At 50.8% G+C, this 8,201-nt stretch overlaps 1 protein-coding gene and 1 long non-coding RNA gene across 6 annotated transcripts in view; one reads left to right on the top strand and one right to left on the bottom strand.

Annotated features, from left to right (window-relative positions):
• LOC104985355 overlaps window positions 1-8,201 on the bottom strand; it is an 88,293-nt gene that overhangs the window by 64,872 nt on the left and 15,220 nt on the right. The window lies entirely within an intron of this gene.
• The window catches only part of XIRP1 (xin actin-binding repeat containing 1), a 14,090-nt gene continuing 10,179 nt past the window's right edge, over window positions 4,291-8,201 (top strand). The window contains exon 1 of one of the 2 annotated variants that reach the window (XM_010835491.1): window positions 4,291-7,962. The gene's annotated coding sequence lies outside the window, so the exon portion shown is untranslated. The remainder of the gene's footprint in view (window positions 7,963-8,201) is intronic. The other variant, XM_010835490.1, reaches the window with a different exon arrangement.

Consider the following 8,201-nt stretch of genomic DNA (forward strand, 5'->3'; position numbering starts at 1 on the left):
CCTCCCTCTCCTCCCCTCATCCTAAATGAGGCTGGGGTGACATCATGAGAGGGTGAAGGGCAAAGAGGACTGAAAGCAAGAGGAGGGAATACTGAAGAAGCCAGCCACACTTCCCTTCCACTGACTTCCCATGCTGAGCCAGGCAGCCTGCAGGGCACCCCCCGGCCACCTCACTCTCCTGCCTGCCCAGCAAGTGTTCTGACCCTTCCAGACTAAGTTCAGAAGCAAGTCAGGAGAAGAGACACAGGTGGAAGCTGGATTGTCTTTCATGACCCAGCCTCAGAAGTCACAATGTACCCTTCCACTAGGGGATGACACAGAGACCGCTTCTTCTCAACTGAGGAACGCCACATTCACAGTATAAGGAGTTCACAAGGGACGGGGGACAATGGACCAACCGTCTTTGGAAAATATGTTCAATCTGTCCCATGAATAAGTAAACACATCCCAGAGTGGAGGACCCAGTATATGAACTCAAGTTCTACTCAGTACCTATTGTTCAAAGAGGAAGGAATATATGAGGACTGAATATATTCAGTCCTCACACATTCTAGAACGTTTATCCTGCAACCTGGAGAACATAAAGCTTTGTTGATAAAGAGAGATGATCAGTTATCAGGATAATTCACTTATCTGTGTAATCTGACTCTTTAACTAAAATGCAGGCTCTGTGAGATCATCTACATAGATAGATTCTTCAGTGTTAGCCCAGAACCCAGTACATAGCAGTTGTGAGGGGAAAAAAATTCTTGCAGAATAAATAAATGAAATGATGAAATGCAGGGCTTGGACGTGTGAAATGAACTGTCACTTGGTGAGGTGCTGCCACCTTCTGGTCACTGCGGGTATTGCCAACCATTTACAGCGTTCCATTTCCCCACGTGCCTTTGGAAGAATGCACCCATACCTCAGTTTACAGGGTGCTTTTGTGATGGCTGATTGGTTTGGGTTTTAACAGCAGCCCTGACTCCTATATTGATGCCCATCTGACCAGTAAGATTCATGAGGACTGGGGGAGTTATTTACCAGAATCCTCTCTCCCTGGTCTAGACATGTTCACCCCAAGCCAGCCCTCAGCCCTCCAAAGCCTAGCGCGGCTTCCTCCCCCGCATGGTGGCTGCTCTGATCAAAGTCCTCAAGGGCCCCCTTGTGGACCCCAGAAGCCCCTTCCCTTCCTTCTCTCTGCAGCACTGGACACGGTCAGTCTCTTCCCTCCTCAAGTACTTTCTTCTCTCAACATCTCCCATGACTCACTCCTGTCTGGACTTGCCCCTGTCTCCCTGGCTGCTGCTTCTCCTCTGCTGCCGCTCTGCAGTCCGTCTTCCCCAGGGCTGCCCTGAGCCCACTTCTCCTCACAGAGCCCTGGGAGGTCATCTCCCTTGCAGCCTCAATTTTCACCTGCACACAAATGGGCCATCAGGTCTGTTGCCAGCCCAGTCTTCTCTCCCAGCTCTAGACCAGATCATCCGGGCCCTGAAGATGGGCTCTGTCTGGAGATCCTGCACCTCATGCTCACCTTGTCCAAAGTCAACTGTGGCCTCCATGCTCTGCCCACCACCCCATCCTTCCCTCCTCACTCCCATAGCTCAGCTTGGCATCCCTACTCACTCACTTCCCCAAGCCAGACGTCTGGGGTCCACCCCTGAGTGCTTCCTTTCCTCATGGCTGAGTTCACTGAATAGCTGTCAGTCTGTTCCCTCAAACCATGCAGGCACTCAGGCATCTTTCAGATCTTTTAGGTTTTGTCTATGCTACACCCTCAGCGTCCCTCAGACCAGCCCCTCCCCACTGCAACCACCAAGAACTTTGCCATTCAGAGCCTGGGTTGCTATGACAGGCCTTTGTCACCAGCCTCCTGAGATACAAACTGCTCTGGCGAAAACCCTGTTCCTTAGGGCCCAAACTTGCCTGGCACCTACAACTCGGCCCCATCTGCCACCCGAGACCAGCCTCCACCCTCTGCCCGCTCTCTTCCTCTGCCTCAAATACTCTTCTGTCATCTGCCTGTGTCTGAAGCACCCCACCCCCACTGTACAGACAGGGAAACCGAGGCACGGAGCATCGACAGAACTTGTCCGAGGTTACAGAGCTGGCAAGTGGCAGAGCTGGGCTTCCAAAGGGCTGTGAGATCGGCTACTTTCGCTCCACAGCGTCAGGCTCTGCTCAAAGTCCCCACGTGCAAAATGGGAGGAAGGAAAGACTAGGTGCTCTTCCTGCTCTGATTTTTCCCTCAGTAGGATTTCTTGCTTCAGAGATGTTGGGAGGCTCTCTGGCGGTGACCTGGGGGCTGAGCACAGATGCCTAGGATCCCCTAGCCGGCCGCTTGGTAGAGAATGTTTGGGCCAAGCTCTGGGCTGACAGGGCGATGCCGCAAGTAAACAGACATGGTCTCCAGCCTTGGCTCCCTCATCTGCTCCAGTTTCCATTCTCTCAGCTTTTTGTAACCATTAGCAAAATATAACAAACTGTGGCTTAAACAATACCCATTTGTTAGCCTACAGTTCTGGAGGTCAGAAGTCGGCCACAGGAGGGCTGGCCTCTCTGCTCAGGGAACCCTAAGGCTGAAACTAGTCTCCATCTGGAAACGACACCAAACTTCTGTTCCAGGCTCATGTGGGTTGGTGACAGAATCAAAATTAAAAACTTCTGCTGTGTGACAGGCAATGTCAAGAGAGTCAGAAGACAAGCCACAGTCTGGGAGAAAACATTTGCAAAAGGCATAACAGATAAAGACTGTTTGCATAAAAATATGCAAAGAACTCTTCAAACTCAACAGTAAGAAAACAAACAACCCCATTTCAAAAATGAGTCAAAGACCTTGACAGCCATTTCATCAAAGAAGACACACAGATGGCAAATAAGCATATGAAATGGTGATCCACGTCATGTATCATCAGGAAAATGCAAATTAAAACAACAACGAGATATCGCTGCATGCCTCCTAAAATGGCCAAAATCTACAACACTGACAACACCAAATGTTGGCAAGGATGCAGAGCAACATGAACTCTCATTCATGCTGGTGGGAGGCAAAACTGGTGCAGCCGCTTTGGAAGACCGTTGGGCTGCATCGTAAAACACTAAACACACTCTTACCGCTCTATCCACCAAGTACACTCCGTGGTATTTACCCAGGGGAGCTAAGAACTTACATCTACACAAAAACCTACACACAGATGTTTATTGCAACTGTATCCATAACTGCGAAAACTTCAAAGCAACCAAACATCCTTCAGTAGGTGAATCAATGAAACTGTGGTACATCCAGACAATGAATGATTATTTAACTCTGAAAACAAACGAGTTATCGAGCCCTGAAGAGTCACTGAAGAACCTTAAGTGCATATTACTATGTGAAAGAAGACAATTCAAAAAGGCTATGTACTATATGCGTCTAACTATATGCCGTTTTTAAAAAGGCAAAACTATGCAAACGGTAAAATGATCAATGGTTGCCAGTAGTTAGAGAGGAGGAAGGGAGGAATAGGAAGAGCAAGCATAGAGGACTTTTAGGGCAGTGAAGTAACACTGAATGATTCCATAATGATGGATACACGTCATTATACATTTGTCCAAGCCCACAGAATGTCCAATACCGAGAATGAACCCTAACATAAACTACGAACTTTGAGTGACAATGATGTGTCAATGCAGGTTCATCGATTGTAACAGATGTACCATCTGGTGGGGGATCCTGATAGCGGAGGAGGCTGTGCATTTATCTAGAGGCAAAGGGTATATCAGAACTCTACTTTCTGCTCAATTTCAATGCAAACCTAAAGAAAAGTTTCCCAAAAAAGTCTATTTAGAAGAAAAAAGTACACACTGGATTTTGAATACTCTATTCAAAATAAAGAATGTAAAAGTATCTCATTAACAACTTTTATTGATATATGTACATATAATATTTTAGAAACTTGAGTGAAATAAAATATATTTTTAAAATTAATGCCACTTTTTGCTTTTCACAGTGTGGCTACCAGAACATTTTAAATGTTCTGTGGGGCTTACACTGTTTTTCTCCTGGATGTATACATACATATAACTGTTCTTGTGTTCAGCTGTGTCTGACTCTGTGGCCCCATGGGCTGTAACCCTCCAGGCTCCTCTGTCCATGGGATTTCCCAGGCAAGAATGGCAACTGGAGTTGCCATTTCCTCCTCCAGGGGATCTTCCCAACCCAGGGATTGAGCCAGTGTGCCTGGCATCTCCTGCATTGGCAGGAGGATTCTATCACCAGTGCCACCTGGGAAGCCCTTCCACTGGACAGTGTACTGGTCTAAATCTTCAAAACAGCCCTGTGACATAGGTGCTCAGCTCACAGGTGGGAGAAGTTAACGCAGCAGATGTTGCCAGCGCCCCTGGATCCCTCACGCCTCCCTGGGGTCACCAGCAGCCTCAGTGGGCAGTCCCCGTACAGGCTCACTGGGTCCTAGCCTCAATCACTTGGATCTCTCTGCCTGAGGGGTAGACGGGGAATCTGCGGGAGCCAGTGCTTCTGGGACCAATCCTCATCCAGGGGGGTGAGGAGGGTGGATGAATACCCCAGCTCCCTTACCCTGCCCGGGTGAGGTGTGTTCCACACCAGCTCCCGAAGTCTCCAGCGGGATCCAGCCCCAGCTGTCCACAGAAATAATCTGCTTTCCTTCTCCTCCTCACTTTAGCCCCTCACCCCCTTCCTCCCCTCCCAGTGAAACCACTTGCACCCAAATGCTCTTCTTGGACTCTGCTATTGGAAGATCCCAAACTAACACACTAGAATACAGAAAACAGGCAGATTCTCAGAGGTCATAGAAATAGGAAGACAGGCTGGTGAGAGCAGTCTGACACCAGGGCCCACACGACCCTCGTGGCACGGCCACCAGACTCCCACGGCAGGAGGCGGACACTCTCCCCTCAAATCTGTCCACCTTTGAGCTGCCCCCCGAGCAGCGCAGAAAGTCGCTTCTGCAAGTTCAGAGGATTTTGTCAAGAGGCTGAGCTGACCTGTCCTACAGCCCTGGAACAAACACACCCTGGCCGGCCCAGAGCTGTCCCTTGACACCCGTGTCTGCTTCCCAGCTGGAGGGAGGCCAGGACTGCCAGCCAGGGCTTTGAAGGACACTCGCCTTCGGACCCAGAGCATACACTGGGATCTGGGACCAGGGAAAGTTGCCGGTGGTGGGGATCCAGGGGAGAACGTATTGAGCTTACTCATCAGTTGAGTTTACATATGCTGGGCACTGTACCAAATGTGGTGTGTGTGTGTAACAGATGTATATTCCTCCCAGCAACCTTTTGAGGTATACACTATTAGTATGCCCAAGTTATAGATGAGGGAACTGACGAACAGACAGGGTGAGTAACTTGCCAACGTCACACAGCTAGTAAGTGTCACAGACAGGATTCAAACTCAGGTAGGCAGCCTGGCTCTGAACCTTTCCTGGGTCCTGCCTCTCCTGAAACATCAGGTGAGTCTACCGCCAGCTGCTCACTCTGAGCTCTGCCAGAGTACCCGTTTTCCTGGGAGATAGGCACGGGCTTCTGACTAATCCCCAACTTCAGCAGAGCCCCACTGAAGAGGGATGGACTGACAGGGGAATGTGCCCTCAAGACCAGGAAACACTAAGCTCCAGAAGCAGTGGGGGGTGGGGCAGGTTGTAATCACTGAAAAAACGAGGCCTTCCCTCTCCACTCCCTCCCAGCCCTTCTGCCTTCTGACAGGTCAATTAACCAGCACAGCCATTCGACCTCAGGATAACCATTTACTCTCAGCCTCCTTCCCAAAATGATTTGAGGGGGCTTTTAAAAAGATAACTGCCCAGCATCCCCACCACCAAAGATACTCTGATAAATAATGCCTGACCACTGCCTTAATGGCCTTATCACTGACACCTTGATGTGATTTTGTTACATTACACAGAGGGTGACCAGCTCAGCCTGTTTTTCTTCGAACTTTCCAAGTTTTAAAACTGAAAGTCCCCTGTTCTGGGAAACCCCTCAGAGATGGGCAACAGGGACAGTTGTTTACCCCCGTGACACAGGATGCAACCCACAGCGTCTACCTGCTGAAAGTCTAAACATTTAGCTCAGAGTGTCCTTGGAGCCAAGGCAAAGAAGGAAATACCATCCTCGATGAGATTTTCAGTGTCTATGATAGTGCTATCAGAAATCTTTCCACAATGATGGAAACATTTTGCACTCTGCTCCATGGAGCACTTAAAATGTGGCTAATGGGATGCAGGAACACAATTTTTCATTTTGTTTCATTTTAACCTATTTAAATAGTCTCATGTGGTTAGTGGAAGTTGTATCAGGCAGTACAATTGTATTAGATAAAAACAAACCAGGCCTGAGAAATTTCTACCATGAGTTTATCATAGTTGCAGTGAATACACAAGTGGATTCCACACAGGCACGTTCCTTTTCTTTTGTATGTAATAACCTGTATATCAGGCCCTTGTATAACACAGGCCATGTGCTAAGCACTCTCACAAAACCCTCTAATATGTGAATTCATTCAAGTCTCAAAACCACTCCAGAGGGTAGGCACTAAGGCTCCTCTTCCCTTGGCCCGAGAGGATGGGTATATTCCTGCCTTCCCAGGGAGACAGGATCCGGGAAATACATGCTAGGGCAGGAAAGGGCAAAAAGGTGGGAATCAGAGGAGGCCAGGGAGGAGGGCTCCCCGATGCCCCTCTTCTCACCCCAGGCCAATGCTGCCTGCCTGACACTGACTCAATGGAAAAGAGTGAGCAGTGCCTGGCATCACTTCCTGGCACCAGAGGGCACCCAGGATGTCAGAAGAAAGACCCTGTTCTGCCAGCTAGCGGAACACAACTTCGACATGGAACCTGGGCAAAATGCCTCAGTCATTTGTGCTCTGCGTGGTCTCCTGATGCCCCTCGCCACACTGCCCTTCCCAGCCTAAACGCCAGGATCTCTGGAGCCTATTAAGGCCCTTGGGCTCTGGGCAGCCAAGGAGGGGCAGCCGTGACCTCCACACACAAACATACACACATACTCCTTCTGTGACGGGAAGCTGATGACTCCGGGTCAGAAATAACCCCCGAGTCAGCTCCCCGCGTGCTGCCCCTCCCCTCTCCTCCCTTCCCAGAAAGCCTGGGCCCTGAGTCAGAGGCGAGAGCCTGACAGTAAACAAGACCCAGATAATCTGCTGTGAACACCGCAGACCATGCTGGGGAATCCTCTGACAATCCCGGACCCGGTGAAGAACCGGGGCCTGGAATATGTCCTCCCCCAAACCCAGCTGTGTGCACTCAGGGCTGTATATACCTGTGCGGTGGGACGCGGGGAGGGATGGAAGAGACAGGGGAAAGGTCTAGCGCAGGAGTGGGGAGAAGAAGGGCCTTACTCTCAGGGGTATCCGGGCTGGGAAACGAGGAGCAAGGGCCTAGGCCTGCCCTCAGGGGGCCTCCAGTCTCCTGGCAGGATGGGCACACGCCACACGTCAGACATAGTCAGAGGCTGGGGTAGAGACGTGGGGGCTCACAGGATGGGGGGCCAAGTTGACCAGGTGTCAGATGCTCCTCCTTATTCATTCCCTCAGAATAGTCTGGGATGTCCGCACCCCACACCACAGCTGAGTCACTGACCCCAATCCTCAGAGGAGACTTGGATGAATGAAGCTCTCCCCCACTCACTCCTCTTCCCCTCCCTAGCAGAAAGGACATGTAACTGATGCCCGAGATGGAGAGTAACTTCCAGAGCCCTAAAAATAACTGAACCACTTCATACTCTGACCTTAGCCTCCCCCACTGCCCCCACCTCGGCCCACCCCCTAACCAGCCAGATAAAGGCAGCTGCTGAGGCTGGCAGGGGACACAGACCCCGAGCTAGGGCAGCGAGAAGGCGTCCGACGGAGCCAGCAGAGCGAGAGCAGCCCAAACAAGAGGAACCGACAGAGCCGCAGGCCTCACCTGCCGAAGACCCCAAACCCCAACAGCCAGGCAGAACCCGCAGGTGAGAAACCCGCTCCTTTTCTCTCCACACCAATGGGGCTGGTTCTCCAGGCCGGGACCCCCTCTGGCCCCTCTCTGGGCAGCGTGTATTAGTGGAAGCTCTGAGTGAGGGGAGGAAGGTGGGGCCACACACCTGGAGCAGGTGAGTGGAGGGCTCTGATATAAAGATCCCACAAGGAAGTTGCCAGAGAGTTACCGTGAGCCCCATGGTAGCGCTCAGAGTGGCTGGCACAGGCCTGA

The sequence above is a fragment of the Bison bison genome, unplaced genomic scaffold (assembly GCF_000754665.1).
Source record: "Bison bison bison isolate TAMUID 2011002044 unplaced genomic scaffold, Bison_UMD1.0 scf7180017864043, whole genome shotgun sequence".
NCBI lineage: Eukaryota > Metazoa > Chordata > Mammalia > Artiodactyla > Bovidae > Bison > Bison bison.